This window comes from Motacilla alba, chromosome 3, assembly GCF_015832195.1.
Source record: "Motacilla alba alba isolate MOTALB_02 chromosome 3, Motacilla_alba_V1.0_pri, whole genome shotgun sequence".
In the NCBI taxonomy this organism is placed as follows: Eukaryota; Metazoa; Chordata; class Aves; order Passeriformes; family Motacillidae; genus Motacilla; species Motacilla alba.
The window spans coordinates 111,216,743-111,234,629 of record NC_052018.1 but is presented as its reverse complement, the minus strand read 5'-3'; the positions used below and the strand labels follow the sequence as shown (position 1 = coordinate 111,234,629).

Genomic DNA, 17,887 nt, shown 5'->3' with positions numbered 1-17,887 from the left:
GAGCAAATGTTCTCTTGCTCAGCGGAACGAGGCAGTGGCACAGTCTGGCCACAGATGGGGAATCTCACAAGTAACGATGAAGCCATTAGATAACATATTGGAGTGACTCTGCTGAGCAGGCTGAGTGCCTGCTCACTGAAAAAAAAGAGAGGAAGAGAAAACAATGTGTAATCATACAGCCACCCCGTTCTCCTTCTTTCTCTCTGTCTCCACCAACATTAGGATTCTGCACCTCTTTCCTTTCCAGAGCACTTTGTGTCTTGTCTCTCTGGCAGGTGATATCCCATTTACAGTAAATAACCTTGCACAGGAAGCTAGGGGTTTCATGATGGGACACTCCTCCTTGCTGCTGGGAACATGGACCAGCCTTGTAGTGAGCTGACCCCCCGATCAAAAATGTTTGTTCACCTTATTCCTTGTATTTCATGGGGCAGTTTATTTGGTGTAATTGATTATGGCTAATGATGACTGGAAATCCAGCTGTGGCACTGCTGGACTTGTCTGCAAGTCAGATACAAGGAGATACGTTTTTCAGGTCTTGGCATGTTTAGCATTTTGGGATGAACAATTTATCTACCTGGGTTCATTCTGCTGCTCCCAGAACTGATTGTATATTAGCAAGTCTCATGAAAATCATGCGTGACATTACTCTTGCATCTATATATTGAAAATAAATGAAACTGGGGCCGGATAAAAGCCCTTTGAAGTCGGTGGAAATGTCTCCCATCAACTTCAGTATGAACAGATGAACATAGAAATGTAGGATTGGAAAGGACCTCCTGGGTCACTGAGTCAGTCCTCTGCTGTCCCCTGCACATCCCTTCTCCATCGGTTGTTTCTCTTTAGCCCGTCTAAGGCTGAGGATGTGCTCAGCATATTGCTGGAATTGTTATCCAGAGTGAGATTTCTGCATTTCAGGTAAGCAGCGGCTCCTGCGCCTTTGATTTGTCAGCTCTCACAGGCGTGAGCAATTCCCAGCGCGTCATCTTAAAATCCGAGTCGGGGGGATGAACGCAGGTGTCGGCAAGGCTGGAGGGGTACAGGGCTGCCTGCATTCCCTCTGTGTGTTTGTCACAACTCTGAATACTCACATCACGCTTCCCAGTAAGTGGTGGACGGGATTCTTCACCCTTGCAGCAAAGAGTGGGGACTGATCGCAACAAAATGAAAGGGCCCCAGTTTTGTGGCCACCTTAAAAGTTACAGGTAAAGGAAGCCCATGTTCTTTGGGGTCTTTCTTAATTTTTGCACGGTGTTCCGAATGCCGAAAGTGAAAAGAAATTATTGAAAGGTAGGACAAGGAAGATTGAATGCCATTTTATTCAATGACAATTATTTATAAAGAGAAAATAGAAGAAAGGGCTGGAAAGGGTTAAAATTAAAAGCTGTTTCTAAAGCCTGCAATAATAATACAATAGACTGGTGGTAGCCACAGGCAGAATTTACTGTCCTTGGTCTAGTGAACCAGTATTAACCCTTCAAGTGTCCATGATGGCTCCGTGCACAGTGTCACTTTCTGCTCCAGCGTGTGGATGTATGCTTTCTGTCAGATTGCTCAATTAATTATAATTGTCCTACCTTTAAAGGGATGGCCCTGGGCATACTAGGGGGTGTGGCCCTCATGGGGTTTTATTTCAAGCCATATCCTACTGTCTCCCACTCAGTCAATGAATCTTACTCATCAATATTTAATGACCCAAGTGTACCTTCCTTTTCTTTTCCCCTTTAAATTATTCTTCTACACAGCTAGACAGGTGCATTGTCTTCCTGTTACGTTCTGGCGACAGAGAAGATGCTGCCTCGCTCTGTGTTAGCATCTAGGGAAGAGGTGGGTTAGAGCCACCCAAAATTTTGAGCAAGGGGCATTACAGACCTCCTGTGCTGCCTCTGAGATGTGACAATAGGTGTCTCACTGCAGACTTATTACCCAACAGGTATTCATCGGCTTCAAAGCTGCTTTTACCAGCTCTAGCGCACGGGAAGAAATCTGTTTTAAGGAACAGGGCAGGAGAGACATCTCAAAGACTGTCCTTATTTTATTCTGTAGTGCCATTTCAGCTGCTCTGAAAGCTACCAGTGACACATATTGTGCTGTTCACACCTTGGTATACTCTTGGACAAGAACCACATCCTGTGTATTATTGATATTTTATGACAAAGTAAAGCAATTTTAAAACATCAGGCTGCCCATCTGCTCTGAACTACTTTTCACAATATTCAAAATAGATGTGTTTCCCTTTTCTGTTTTCATATGAGGGAAATGCAGACCACAGTTAGGTTATGAGACTGGGGGCCAGGAATTTTTCTACTTTTAATCCTGTCTCTGACATTGATTCCTTCATTAGCCTTGGGCAAGTCATTTCACTTGGATATATTCGAATCACCACATCTATAAAATGGAGATGCAGTGAGGTGTCATGGAGATTTATTAGGCTGTGTCTGCAGCATACTTTGAAGAAGTCAAACCTTATACACCTGTTAATGAATGGAATTTTAAAATATGAATGAAAACATTTTCTCGTTTCAGAAGCCCAAGTTCTGAAGGAGTGTCCCACAGACCCGTGACTCCTGCCGCAGTCAGCAGGTACAGTTTTACACTCACTGCATAAACTCATCCAAGAAAAATTACCTGGAACTTAACGCTGTGGCAGCACCATGGCCAGGCAGCTTCCTGGTCAGAAATGCGTTGTTTTTGCTGGGTATCTTATTGTTCCTGAGAAATGAAAAAAAGCAGTTTTTACAGTTAAAATTCTCCAGGAGTAGTTTAGGGGGTTGGTGCTCTGGGGCTGGAAGATATAGAGGGAAATTAGATTGCTGCGTAATTTGATCACTAAGGAGTAAAATGCTAGGCTTGCAGGAGTGTTTTGCTACCAGCCTGGATGAAGCCAAGATCTCATCTGAGTGACAGGTAAGCTTCAGTGGGAGACTTGGAGGATTCATGAGGACTTGGAGCCTTTCCTGGTAGCTTGGTCTGGTGAAGGTCAGTAATTAGCAGAAGTGTTTTCAGCCTGAAGAGGAGCTTGTGAGATGAGTTGGTCCCGTTCTGCAGTGCCTGCACTGACTCAAAAGTTTTGGCGTGGGCAGAAAGGCGTGAAAAAGGATGTGTGGCCCTGTCTGCCTCACCAGCCTGAGCCACACACCTGGGGATGAGACACAGCTCAGCTTCGGCACCGGCCAGAACCGAAACGAGCCTCTGCCACAGTTACATTGTCTTTACTCATGCCGGACTTTCTGCAGACAAGAATAAATCCCCTCCATGACTAACCTGTGCATGACTCACCAGCTGCACCACAGCCAGACCTCGAGGAGCTGTGGGGAGCCGCGGTGCACTGAGGCATGCTTGAGACGGGCGCTGACCCCTCTCAGCAGCCAGCGGGGCTCACGCAGAAACTCGGGGCACGAGGTGCTTTCTGCAGAGCTGGGGCAGCGGGGGCACAACTTGGTCCCCAGCCCTGCTGCTGCCCCCCTGCTCGGCCACTTCCCCCGGCCCCCCAGGCTGCCAGCTACCACCCCATCCTTGCTGCTGGTTTCCCAGCATCTCTGCACAAAGCAGGTTGCAGGGATTTTGAGGAAACCTCATGGAGCAAAGTGGTGGTGATAGAGCAGGGAATGGGAGCAGGGGATAGGAGCTCAGTCTAAAGAGAGGAAGACACCTCTCTTAGGAAACTGGGGTGTAGACATGTTACAAGGAGATTGAACAGCAATAGGAAGGGTGAGTCTCCTGCAGAAGATACAGTAGGCCCCAAAAGTCATGGTGCAATGATAAGATCGAGTTCATTTTAGTCACCCAAAGCAGTTTGAATTAAGCTCTTCCTTGTCCAGGCATATCTAGCATGGAGCTCAGCTGTGGCTGTCTCTTATGAGGAAAGCTGACAACTTGCTTCTCCAGCCCCGGCTTAACTTCACAGTCATAACCGAACCCGTTGTTTCTGCTAACATGTAATATTACAAAAAGGATGTTTAAAAAGTCAATTTCCCTGCATGGTCTAGTTGCAACACAATTTTAAAGCCTGTGCTCAGGCCTTGCTGCCCTGTGAGCAGAAAGCAGCTGGGAGTGTTTCAGAGGGAGCTTGCTTAGCCCTGGGGGAATGGGTGAAGAGGGTGTTTCTGTGACTTGTTTGCAAACCCCTGTGGCTGTTTTCAGGAGAGGCTCCTGGGATTTTACACAGTCATGTACATCCCTTCTGACTCGGAAAGATGGCTTCTGTCCAGGGTTTGGCAAAAAAATAGAAAAAAAAAGAAAGGAGGGGCCCCCTTCAAAGGCTGAATTTTGCTGGTTTAGAAATAAAATGTGGTTAATGAAACCACCATTCACCACCCTCCTTGCAGTGCTCCTCTACCCATGCCTACATTAAGTAAGGAAAATAAGGAATGAACGTAAATGTATCCAAGTTTGTTGTGGGCAGACCCATGGTAATAAGAGAGCCTTGTGCTCCAGAGGCACCTGGAAGTGCAGATAAGATCAGATCAGGTCAAAGAGGGAGCCTGGCAGCCATGGTCCTTCTCTGTGGAACGTGGTGAGCCGCAGCCAGGAGCAGGTGAGCTTGCCAGGAGCAGGTGCCATTGGCCTCTCTTGAGCTCTGCACCCTTCCCTGAGGGGCTGGGGCCTTTCCCTGGGAGACCACTGCCTGTAGAGGAGGGAAATCACAAAAGTGAAGTGATTTCCACTTTCCTCAGTTTCTCCAAGTTGCTGTGTGCTTGCTAAGCTTCAGTTTTCTCTTTCTGAATCTGGCAGTGTCATTTCCACACTGGAAGCCTGTTTCACTGTGTTTCTGGCAAACCCCTTTGGTTAGACTTGTTTCACCACATCGTGATCTCTTTTTACAGCCTACATCTGCCAGGAAAGCTCTGTCATTCTTCGTCCTCCTCTCTGCTGTGTTCATTTCCAACTGGGCCCAAAATGCCCTTGTGCTTCTGAAGCAGTGCAAAGCCTCCTGGCTCGGTGCTCTGAGCAGGGGGGATAGAGGGAGCGTAGCCCTTGCACCACTGGATATAAGCAATGTTCAGAAGTGGGGAAGAGGAGGAAAAAGAAGGTCCCCAGCACACACAAAGCAGGCTGTGAGACTTCCACTCCCCTTCTCACTGACATTCCTTCAAGAGGTAGCTGCCCCAGGCACCTCCAGGTTTACCCATGTCCACTCCTGGCTCATTCTGGTGGAGAGGAGCTTTTCCCCAGAAGAAATTCCATATTTGCGACTTTCAGGGCTGCATTTTTCCTCCCTTTCCCTGTTACCCATCTTGTTATGGATGGGAATTTTGTTGGTGTGAGCCACTGTGTTTAAACCTGAGACAGAGCTGAAGCACAGCTGTACTTTGGCCACTGGATTTCTATAGCCATAGAGGAAGAGTGCCAGATATATGTATTAATACATATAAAGTGGTTTAATTGCTGTTGTGTTGACAAGGTGGCAGAATTCTTGGATACTTTGTACAAGGCCAAAAAGGGGAGATAAAAGTCCTTTTGACCATGGTTTTGCTACAATCTCTTAGTTGGACCATGTTTGACAAAAGGCTTTCTTGAAGTTCTCTGGGGAAGTTGTTTTTTCAGCAAAATTGTTTGGGGTGAATCTGGCTGGAAATGCAGGTATAAAATTGAGGTTTTGTGTGACGTCTGCTCAAAGTCACATCAGGGCTGTGCTTGCTGCTCACTTAAAGAGCTGAAACCATTTTCTAGTCACAGACCATCTCCATTTCCCAGAAACTTGGACACAGATGGACCAAGGTGAGAACTTAGTATGGGAGCAACAGTTATATTCCAGTTGATTGCTAGGGGTGGATTTGGATTCCTGATCTCAAGTATCCATTTTTGACATTTTTGCTGTCGTGTGACCGCCTTGAAAGCAATGAACAAATTCCCTTTGGCCTCGGTGGGCTCCAAAGGAGAAACCACACTGAGACAGAGGAAAGGCAGATGTGGGAGCCAGATCCCTGCTCTTCACCACCAGAGCCCATCTCGCTCCTCTGTATCTCGCTTGTACAGAGACAAATCAAAATTCAGGGACTTGTGCCACACTCTCTTCATAATGCATGTGTACAAATATTTGCATGCAGCAGCGGTTCAAAGGAGCCTGGAGATAGTATCTTAACTGTGGTGCTTTCCCAGACCATTGCTGTGCTTTGCCTTTGTGAATAAAGGCAGTAGTGTCTGCAGTCAGGAGATCTCTCATATAGATTTAATCTGGCTGTTTTCCTCCCTAGGGAGCAGAGTTGAGGATAGCGAAGTTCAAGGTAGCGTGTGTTTGAGTTTTGCAAGCAGAATAGACATGGAAATTTGAAGCCTAAATTGCACATTCCAGCCTTCTTATGGAAATGGCAAGCAAAGAGGAAGCAGAGCCTTTGGTACTGATCATGTGCCAGTTTTTAAATACCAATACAGATCCAGAGAGTTTATTTCCAAACACCCCATGTGTGTACGGGCACACGGGCACAGGCGCCGCTACGGATGCACACCTATGTGTGATGTTTATAAACAGTGCCCCACCCCTCTCTGCCTATAGATCCCATTGATGATTGCTTTATTCATCTCGTGGCAGACCCATTTAAATGAAAATACGTTCCCCGTTCCCTTGCTACCATAAATTCCGTGCTATGGGGAAGCAGCAGAGTGCTCTAGCTGTACCTGCATGGAGAAATGCCCTGTTGAGGAGAGGAGCATTATACAGGGAACAATTGACAGCCCTTCACTTCAGTGGGTACATTTCTCTGTACAGCTGCATCACCGCTAATGATAAATGAGTAATGTTTGATAGCTGGCTCCGTTGCCTGACAGCTACAGTTTTGGCCAGAGGGCCACGACAGGCTTTAGACTTCTGTTCAAAATGAGTTAAACATATTAGGTATTACGAAGCCACAGAAGCCTCGAGAATGAGTGCTGAAATGAGTTATCAAGGTATGCTCCTGGGTACACAACTTGCAAAGCAGATGTCATTCTAATAATGTGTGATATAGAACATGTCTGGCCTAAACCCTGCTGGATGAAATATGAAGCCCCGTTGGTGATATTTAATACCATTTTATGAGGTGCCATCTTATAAAGACAATGCCCGCCTTATGTGGAATGCTTAAGGTATTTTGCCAAAGGCACTGGGAGGTATCTGAACTAAGTAGAATTTTTATTATTTTATAAGCCTTTACTTTGTAATATTTCTGTTTCTACATTATTGTGGTACTAGCTGCACTAACCCTTTGTCTAGTGAACTTCACGAGCGGTTTGCTGATAGATTGACTGATAGCCACAGCTGCCTGCAAAGGCCAGCTCCTACCTAAATATATTCCTAGCAAAAAAACAGAGTAAAGTAGAAAGCAGACTTCAAAAGGAAATAAAGCTTTACAGGAGGCACTCTTGGAAAAGAGGTCCTTGAAGCTATGAGATACAGAGGTTTCAGTGTTTATTAAGGGGGTAAGGCCTGGCAAGGTTGTGAGTTTGTGTATTACAGCTGCAACATTCATTTTGTCCTGAATTCCTGCTGTAAACTTTGACTTCCTGTTGAGATTTCTGGGTCCCTTTGCCGATATCCCAAGGACATACCTCGAGTCGCCTCGTTTCGGGAAGACGATGAGTGTTTCCACTCTGCAGTTCTCTCTTTATTTACATATTTTCATTTAAGGCTGCTTTTGTGGAACCAAATTGCCTCCCAGTTCAGGTCTGTTGGAAAGCAGAGGCAGAGTGAGTGCAAGCGGTTATTCTGAGCAAATTAGGTATCTCCTGCCCGGGATGCAAAGCCCGTGCTGACAGCACTGTGGAGCTAAAGACCCCAGTGGGGGTGATACTTACATTTCAGTGATGCTGAGTCAGTGCAAATGGGCTCTGTGCTCAGAGCCCATCGCTGCTGCCAGAGGATCTGGTCTGCTGCAGCAAGGGAGCAGTTTTCTTGTCTTAAACCTACATCGTTCTGTATTTCACAGTTCTTCTAGTCTTACATGCTTCTCTGTTTTGCCTCTCCTGAGAAGATAGTGCCCATGACCTAGAAAGCAGCCACTTCCCAGAGCACTCCCCAGGGAAGGCTGATGCAGCCCAGCTTTTGCTCAGTGGCTTCATCCAGCAGGGTGTCTCTTGCAGGGCAGGCCAGGGACCCCAGCTCTCCTCCCTCTAGGGTCTCCTGCTCAGCCATGACCTGACTTGATGAACCCAACAGAACCAGGTCCTTGTGACTCCTTCTGCTGATTCGCTTGTTTGAATAGACATCAGCACTAAAGAAATTACTCAGTGACCACCACATAGAATTTCCAGCTAGAAAGACATCTCTGAGCTAAAATGTGTGGTGGTCCTTGCTCTTAATCCTAATGCTCTCCTTCTGTCTCCCCAGGTAAGTGATCTCTATGTGTGGTAGTTCAGCCTGATGCAAGGAGGTGTTAGGTTAATTCCCTTTGATAAAACCCTACTAACTTTTTTTTGCCCTTGAAAACCTTGCTCTCCCTTCCTAATGCATCATCCTGCAAGCCCAAGGTTCACAGATATTCAGATTCATCTTCCTTTATACCATAAACATGCCAGATTTATATAATCCATTTGGACACTGGCAAGTGATGACTATCAGAGGCAGAATGGGTACTGAGGGGCCCATAGTTATACAGTAACATCAGCTTGGCAGCAGCTCATCCATCGTGCTGGATGATCTGTCCATCTCCCTGCCTATGGCTTGTAGCACATAAAATACAGAGGAAAAGTCAGACCAAATATTCTGCGAGTGACGCTCGTCTCATCTCAGCCCGGCTCTTCTGGCCTCAGTTTTAAATGCACTCATGGACCAACTGTCTGGTCGAGATGCTGCTTTTGGAAAGAAACATGTCTTAGAAATTCCTGAAAGTTGCTGCTCAGTGTGTGACATGTCAAGTTACATCTGCTGTGTCACGAAACATCAGCGTGTTGGGAAAGACCATAATGCAAGGTGACAAGACACGCTGTAAACAGTTTCGGTCGATGTTTTTATTTATCCCAGAGCAAATTTCATGCAATATCACGATCGCGGGGAGAATTCACCTTCTGTTCCATCACTCAGCAAAACTTTTGCCTGTGGTGCTCTGTCGACTGACCCTGAACACTTTGGGTGTGGAGGTAGGTCTGCCTTCAAGCCGAGCGCTCTCGGGATCATCGCCCCTGCCCCAGCGCGTGTGGTGGTGGGTCTGTACTCGCTGACCCCAGGGACCCCAGAGGGGTCAGGAGTGCTGGGGTGGCATTGCTCCCAGCCTCAGCTATGTCCCACCACCCACACGGGTGCTGCGTGGGGAATTCCCCCCGTCTCCCAGCAAACGCTTGGCCAGGCATGGGGCTCCCCGAAAGGAGCTGTGCGGGATGACTCGGGGTTCCCACGATGTGCTGGGGCCCTTCCTGGGGCTTTCTTTGCCTCTCAGAGAAAGCTCATAAACCCATTTGCAAATCCTCCTTTTGAGCTGTACAGGTGGCTCATGTTTATCGAGGTTTTCTACTTGGAGCTCATTTCCTTGAAATGTGTCCTTATGTTTGCTAAAATCCACACAGTCCCTGTTCCAAGCTGCATGAGGCTTTCAGCTCCTTTTTTCCTCTCACCATTTTTTGCCTATATTGTTGCAGGAGTCAAATGGGGAAATGCACAGAGCTGGGAGATTAAAGATGTAAATTTTATAAACAGAAATCAAAGGTCCTAAATCCTGAGCAAAGAAAAGCCTACATAAGTATGAACATTAAAAAACATACATAAATAGTACTTCAAGGCTGAATGTGTTAAATTATTCAACAGTTAAGTCATAAGTGTTCTTAAACTTAAGTATAAAAATGCCCTTGACAATATTTCATAGCTGTGCATTTCTTTAAAATATTTAGCATTCTCATTAAAGAGAATGACTTTATTTTATATATTAGTTACACTCCTGCTTGTTAATATGAAGGAATTTAGTAGCAAAGAGCATTCTTATGTATATAAGCCAAAGACAATTTACATATAAAGTTGGACGACTATTCACTTTTTATTTATTCCTGCATCATCTGCATCCACACAGAGCTATATAGCATTTAAACAAATTTGTTCCTTAATGTGTAGTATTAATATCTCCTGCCCCAAAATATCATTTGCTAACGCCATCGCAGAGACAGGTTCATTCAAAGCTACATGGAAGTTCTTGCCTTTGAAAGACTTAATGAACCTTACATTTTTGGTATACTGCACAGTGTAATGCCTATTACATATTCATTGCCAGAATGGAAGATTTCCTTTAACTCTGAGCTTCCTGGTCTAGTTCACTGTAAAACATTGTCAAAAGTCACAAGAGACTTTCACTGAAAATTGTGACTCTTGATAGCAGGATGTAATGGGGAGGTTTAGAATAGAAGAACCAGTGGTATATGGGCCCAGGGGGAATCGTTCTGACAGACAAATGGATGGATAATACAGTTTTTGACATAATGGGATGAAAAAGTTTATGCCAGAAAGAACTGAATTAAAGTTATTACTTTGAGGAAATTTTGAAGTTCTCAAGACCAGTGGTATTACCTGCGTGCGTTTCATTTTACTGCATCTCTGCATAACAGGTTTTTAAACAGGCTTGGTTTTGAATTGATTTATAAGCTTACTCACAAATCTGCAATCAAAATTGTAGCTACTTTCCTGGAAGTAACCCCAGTAATGTCATTTTACAGGGGGTTGTTTTGGGAGCAGGCTTTTTTGATCTCTCTGGTTTTTGCAAGTCCTGCATCATCAGTTTGCCTCTCAGCTCCCTTTTGTAAGGACAGCAAAACAAAAAAGGCTATTATTCTGCATTTTCCTCTGGAATAGTAGGAGGTTGCACAGACCTACGTTATTTTGTATAAATTTCTTTTTCTCGGTGCTTTGTGAACTTTGGAAATTCACAGCTCTGAGATCCCCGAGTCCTGGTGAGACACAGAAATCGGCTGATGCACAAACCAGCTCAAATCCAAGGCCTTAGTTAATCGAGGCCATCAAAAAAAAAAAAAAAAAAAAAAAAAAGAAAGAAAGAAAAGGGCACTGTTCGTTTTTCTACTTGTTATTTTTAGGAGCTGGCAGGGCTGGGCTGCCAGTCAGACACGTTTCTGAGGGGTGCTGTGTGCACGTGTGCACCCAAGGGTTTGACCGCAGCTCTCTGGGGAGGGGACGGTGCAATAACAGCCGCTGCTCCCCGAAGCCTCTGCCTGAGCTGTGTCTCATTTTGGCTGCCAGGGACTGAGCCAATGGCTGAAACGCAGGAAGAAGAGCGGCAGAGAGAGGCCCTCATAATGGCAGAGATGAAAAATGTGTTAGCAGAGAACAATGAAGTGATGGTAAATCTGAGATGTAGGCACCAGTCACCACTTGTACCATGCTGTTGTCAGAAGTGTGTTGAGATATCGGAGAGAGCAGGCTGAGAAAGGGAAGCTAATTATACCACATTATTCACTTCTGCTCATTAGGTGTAGTACAAAGGCCCTGCTTTTTATGTGTATATTAAAGTGCTGAGGACTACAGGAATAGATAACTTCGTGTTTCTTTTGTCTCTCTAGTGGGTCAGTCCAGACAGAAAAATTGTGTTTTCACAGACATGCAACTTTCCATCCAGCAGAATTAGGGATTTCCTCCTGCATCACCTCTAACAGATAGAAAAACACAACTCCCCTCCCTCTTGAGACCCAGCAAGCAAAGCTCCCATTCCCTATGACAATTCCTCACTCAGTGCCTGTGTGAGGGTGTGTGGGATGGTTCCCACCTTTTCCCCTCTGCTCAGTGTAGGCACTAGTATCCATGAAAAAGCCCTTCCTGCTTAATCCCGCTTCCCCACGTAGCTCCAGGGGCAATTTGACAGCCCCTAACCTTCTCCACTGCTGATATCCACGCCTGTCCCCTCGTGCTGCCACTTGTCCCTCTGCCATCCTGAGGCCACAGAGACCTCTCCAGCTGAGTGCCAAGGAAATGAATTCAGCTGTTTAATAAACTTTGGGTGGTACATATAACACAGTCTGCCTTAGATGTTTTACCTGCCTCACAATCCTTCTATTGGATTCGGATCTGTAAATGAGCCATTAGGAAAAGACGAAGGGGAAGGCAGAGGATTGGTTTATCGAAATTTTTTATATATGAGAAATACCTGACTTTCAAAATTCATGGCTCTTTAATGCTCAAGTCACAGAGAACACATTAAATCTAAGAGGAGAGGAACAGGTATTGCACTTCCACACTGAGGTGAATGAAATCAGATTTGGGCATTGAAACCTATCCTTCTCCACAATGAAAATTGCCTTGCTCTTCTAATTATGAGCATCACAAAAGTCACTGCTTCAGTGAAATACCCTGCAGCTACACAAAAGGATAGACTGGAGAAGCACACATCTACCAATAAGTGGCACTGAGCATCTACTCCATTTCTCACACAGGTTGGCATATCTCTCAGTGGTCCATCTGGTAGAATTGGATGGCATTTATCAGGAAATAATCCAATTGTGGCATGCCAAAACCTGAACATGAAAAGTACTTGTGCCTAGTGTCAATCATTCACCCTCTGACAGTTCAATAAACATCCTTTCTGTGATGGTTTTCAGGAACACTGACACCCAAAATGCTGGAAACAATGCCAGAGATGGAAATGACAATGCTTCTGTGAAACATCAAAAGGGGCCGACACAACCTGGCATGGATTTTGCCAAGTGTTGCTTAGCAATCCATCGTGCTCGTGGGCCACTGGCGTGTCAGGATTAGCTGCGAGGGGAGCGATATTCACACCTTAGCTGAGAAAGCATCCTCCCCAAACAGAGCAGCACAAGGCAGGGAAGTGCAGCATCAGCAGGAGCAGGGGATGCCACAGCCTCAGTATACAGCTCTAGGCTTCCAAAAAGCCATCTGCTCTCCCCAGTTGTCTTCCTTGGCTGTGGAAAGACGAAGTGCCTCGTCCCAGTGCCGGTGCTGTCCTGTGAGCTTGGAGGGTACAAGGAGGTCTCATGGCCTTTTTCTTTCAGAGAGGACTAAACTTTGCTGCCAGCAGCTGATGCAGGCAGAATTCCACCTGGGTTGGGTTGGCCTCTGGGCTCTCACGGTGGTGACAACACATGGGATGAAAGATTGAACCCGGAATTAGGAGGTGAATGACCACTATGACTCCCAATGAAACGTGAAATGGGAATGGTTATTTTAACAGCAGTAAGAGGATGTAGGGAGCTCTTGGTAACAAAAGAAAAATCTTGTTCACTTCCCAAATTTCCCAAGCGAGCCCCTCTCCCCCAGTGCCTGGATGTGTCTCTGCAGCCACCCCCGCCATGTGAGGGACCCTGGAGGGCAAGAGCAGCTTTTCCAGAAAAGCAAAGCATGTGCAGTGGCCAGAGGGAAAACATATTATTTGATATTGCAGGCACCACTTTGCCACTGAGGAGGAAACTGAATTGGGGAAAGTGAAATAACTTGCCTGAAGCCACCGACAGACCTGGGAACTAAACTCTGGCCTCCTTCATGTGCCAAATCCTGGAGCAGAGGCTCACGAGGTCTAACCAAATTGCCTTTTATCTGTGTGCCTGGTAAATGGGAGTGGGAGGAACGTCTGCATATCAAATCAGGGGGTTTTGTCCGTCTTGAAATTCCAGGTTTTCAGATCCAGGAACCAACTGACACCTGGAGCATATAAACTGCCTTTTTGGTGTGGTGAGGACAGACCTGCGGGTCCAAACACAGATGTGCCAGCCAAGCCTGTCCAAACAGTGATCTGCTGTGAGTCCAGAGCCTGGAGGGAGGCAACTGCCTGGGGAGGCACTTGTGGGGCAGTGCTTGTTTACCACTACTCCTTTTGGCTCAGGGCAGACTAGTCCACAGACGCCACAGTGGTGGTGGGGCTGCAAATTCCATGGAAAAGGTGCTTTCCAACAGAGTGCTCTGAACAGAAATCCTGAGGTGTGCAGATCCTTATAGATACTTATGACAGTTTTCCAGGGAGCAGTGCAAGCTAACTCCATCAGTGCCTTTGAGCCTTGACTTGTTAATTGGCATTACTTCTAATTCCCAGCTATATTTTAAGGTATGAACCTAAGGAATTTTAAAGTCATTATGTGGGTGAGGGACTGATAAAAATAAATCCTTCAGGTTTGAAAGTGGCAGAGAGGGAATAAAAGGTGTTAAGAAATCCAGGAGTTTTCAGCCAATTGGTTCAAAAAAGCATCCGGGTGGACTGCAGCTCCTAGAGAAAGGTCACTGATACTACTCTGGATACCTCTTTTTATGAACTTTATGCATCACATAAAATAAATTTAAAGCAGTTTAATTTAACAGTCTAATTAGTCATGGTTTTTTCATCTTGTCTATTTAACTGTATATGGAACAAAGAGAAAGACACAGGGCCAAATTCGGAGCTGGCACAAATGAGCTCTGCAAGTCCAGGAAGCCATTCCTGCTTATCCAGGACTGAATATGGATGCCTGTGGCCAAATTTTGTCCCTGAGGGTAACACCCCTTGTGTCTGGAGACTTGAATTTGGCTGCCAGGAATTAACTCTCTGCAGAGCAGATCCTTGGGTCTCAGTGTTCAGAGCTCGAGCCAGGCGAGCTGAAACGTGGGTTGAACACTCAGCAGAAATGGCTTTAAAGACTCGACAGAGTTTGGAACAAAACTCTTCTGCGTGTTGGCCTCACAGAGACTCCTGCTCGCATTTCCCTTTGCCTCAGCCAGCTGAATTCACACCCGATTTCGCTTTAAATTTCAGTGCTCATATAATCTCATGATCTGCAGCACAGAGCAGTCACATGAGCGCACCTTCCACTGGGAAAGAGTGTCTCTCCACTGCCTTTGATGTGGCTGCACTGGTTATGCCACTGCACTGAGTTGGCCTTGCTCTTCAGCTCATGCACAGAAACCCACAGCGTTAACCAGGCTTTGATGCAGGGACGTAAATCGATCCGCATTTACCAAGGTGAAGTTTCTGTGCAGGTCTCCAGCTCATAAAGTCTTAGGCCAGCTAAAGACTAGACCTCCAAGTCCATGGTTATATCGTGGTGTCTGGGAGGGTTGTGATCCCACTGCTGGCTTTCATGAATCATTTCTCAGATGTTCTGGATTCCAGCAGAAATCTGCCTGCCATCAGTCGAGGTGTTTGCTTTGCCATGTCCTTTTACAAGAATTTGTGCTGGGGCAGGTTGGCATCTGATGCTGGCAGGCACTGGAGGGGCTTGGGAGGAGGCTGAGGTAGCTTAGCCATGTGTCACCCCAACCCTGAGGGACACGAGTCCCTTCCAAATGGCTCTTTTCAAAGTTCCTGCAAGGTACCACTTCCCCAGCCAAAAATAACTACAACAAACAACATGAGCACAATAAAGAAATTCAAATTTATCTTAAACCACCTAATAATTAACCATGTTCAATTAGTCTCCGGGGTTTTCTGTGCTGCTGTGTGGTCTCCCTGGAGGCACCCCCAGCACCACAGCGGTGAGTTAATGAGTTCTGGTTGTGTCTTGTCCGCACGCTCAGCTGCCTCACCGTGCTCCCCCTCTGGCCTCATGCTCCTAGGAAGAACACCCACTTCAGAGGACTTTCTCCCTTTTCCTGCTGGAAGCTGATGAAAGGCTGGGTCCTCCCCTGTAATGCATTTACCAGGGCTCTGCAGGGCTGTGTGAGTTCAGGGCTCAGCAGGGCGATACCCCATGCCCCTTCCTGGGCATTACAACCAAGCTTCCCTGCTTGGGTTGCAGGGTGAGGATCCCCATATCTGTCACATAAAGCCCAGGTCTATCTTTAGACAATGCAGTTTCTAGAGTGTGGCTTAGTTCTCTCTTTGGGGAGGTCTGTAGTCATCAGTGCTTCCTGCCAGATCTGGCATCTGTGTAAGTTACTCCTGTTTCTTCTGAAATTTGGTGTCACAGGACCATCAGGCCTTCTAGCACATCTTTCTCTTAACTTTAATTCATGTTTCATTTGGCTTTTGCTCAGCGGTACACTCTTCCCAAAGTTTTTTGAAGCTCTGATTCTATTTTTTTATCTCTCTTGTCTTCAGGTTCAGCCAGCACCTGTGCAGACCCTGTGCCTCTACAAGAAACTGCGTTTTCCTGTGAAATGCTGCACAATCCCAATGGCACTGCGAGAGAGTCCCCAAAGTGAATCATGAGCATGAAGGAAAGGGGCCCTCTGGACATATCCAACACACTGGGCATTAGCCCAGCTTCCAGGTGCACCTCTCTGTTAGGTAATGTAAAATGTTCTCTTTATTTCCAATCTGTGTAAACACCTGTAGGACAGGATGAGGCCTGCATCAGCTCCTTCAGCCCTGCTCTGCTGGGAGCTTCCATCTTTAACTTTTCCACTTCCTTGTTGTACCTGGGGTATTTTTTTTTTCCATCATACCACTGGAGTTGGCCCCCCGCTGACTTGTGCACCACTGCTGGACTCAGAGCCACAAACTCTCCTTTTCTTCTCAGGGATGAGTCCACCCATACCCAGAGGCACCAGCAGTGGTCCCAGGAGGGTCCAGAGCCAGCATGGTTGCTGCCAGCATTCTGCTTCCCCAACACTCCACATCCTCTCTCCTGTGCCATTTCCCACAGTGGACACTTTAATGCACCATTTTCTGCAGACTCCCAGTTTCACTCCTCATGCCCCCCTAGCTAGGGGCTGTTTTCTTGCAGTGCTTTGAATGAAGCTTCTCACAGTGCTGCTTTCCAGGAATTCTGTTCTGGACACGATGAATTCCTCTGCGTGGCAAATTTTAATTGTTTTATCAAGGAATTTTTTTTTTCTCTGAGTTTTCCAACCTCTTTCCCTGGTGTTTTGCCTCAAATCCCAGCCATAATATGTTCCTTCTAATAAGGGATTCCAACCTGACAGTTGCAAGATTGGCACTGCCACCACACGTTACAAAATCTGGAATTTGCATTTGTTATCTTCTTCCATGGAAAAATAAGGCACTGGCATATCTCTCAAGAGAGTGGAGGCTGAGAGCAGGAGGCCAAGAAAGAGGAGAGTAAGAGATTTGGAGGCCAGTCATGGGAGCTGAGAGAAGAGAAGCCAAAAGTGGGAAGCCCAAGGAATGCAGGCTGAAGGACACCATAATCTGCCCCCTGGCCATGCTCTTGCTGGCTTTTTCCCTACATTTCTTCAGTTTCCCAATCAGTGGCTGCAGACCTGCGCTTGTGTGTGATCCCCCACACCCGAGGTGAGAGCAGGAGCTGCCTCAGCCTCAGCTCACTGCAGCTCCAGACTTCAGGCAGGCCCCTTGGCTCCGGGAGGATCATAACCCCTGAGTTGTGTCTAATCAGGCAGCATCTGAGATTAATTGTGAGGGCTTTCCTCTACCCACCCACAGAGATAAATGCAGAGGAGCCAATTTGGTAATTGCCTTGAGTCCTGGTGTGCTTCTGAGTTGCTCCTGGGCCAGGATAAGGTAGGGTGAGGGAATATTTGCAGAGACATGAATGGAGCACTCGCTGTGGCCCCAGCTCATGAAGACACCAGGGTGTCTTTAATGGGGCAGAGCCAGGGATGTCATAGGTGAGCACCATGATGCTATAAATAAGAAAGAAGAATCTCCTGTCGTGGCTTTGCTTAGACTCCCTCTTGCTTTCAAACAGCTCTGGATCCTGCTCTTGGGGTTTCCTACACCTCTCTTGAGCCAGAAAGAGGGGGGCAACCATTTTGCCCATCCCCACTGAACTGGCTGTACCTCAGAAGTGATATTGTGATGAGGACTCAGCTGACAATGCCATCACCCAAAGGTGATGTGCTCATGCTTTTTTGGGTGACCTACAGCTTTGCCAGGATGGTGCAGGACACATCTTGCTGTGTTGTCCAAGATGTTAGGGTGTAAGATGAATAAGGGATGGGGCGGGAGCAGATCAGTGCTTTACTGGCTGTGGGTAGGTAGAGAAGGGAAAAGCAGCCTTGGCACCTGTTAGTGGCCATTAAAAACTCCCCTGTTCTGCTAATCTGTGCTCATAAAAAGGCCATCTGCTAATGCTCAAA

At 46.5% G+C, this 17,887-nt stretch overlaps 1 long non-coding RNA gene across 5 annotated transcripts in view; it reads left to right on the top strand.

Moving 5' to 3' along the window:
- Positions 1–17,887, top strand: part of LOC119698844 — a 193,687-nt gene that overhangs the window by 30,073 nt on the left and 145,727 nt on the right. For all 5 annotated transcript variants that reach the window (XR_005256288.1, XR_005256285.1, XR_005256287.1 and 2 more), the window contains exons 2-3: positions 2,527–2,583; positions 15,927–16,115. This is a non-coding gene — a long non-coding RNA (uncharacterized LOC119698844). The remainder of the gene's footprint in view (positions 1–2,526; positions 2,584–15,926; positions 16,116–17,887) is intronic.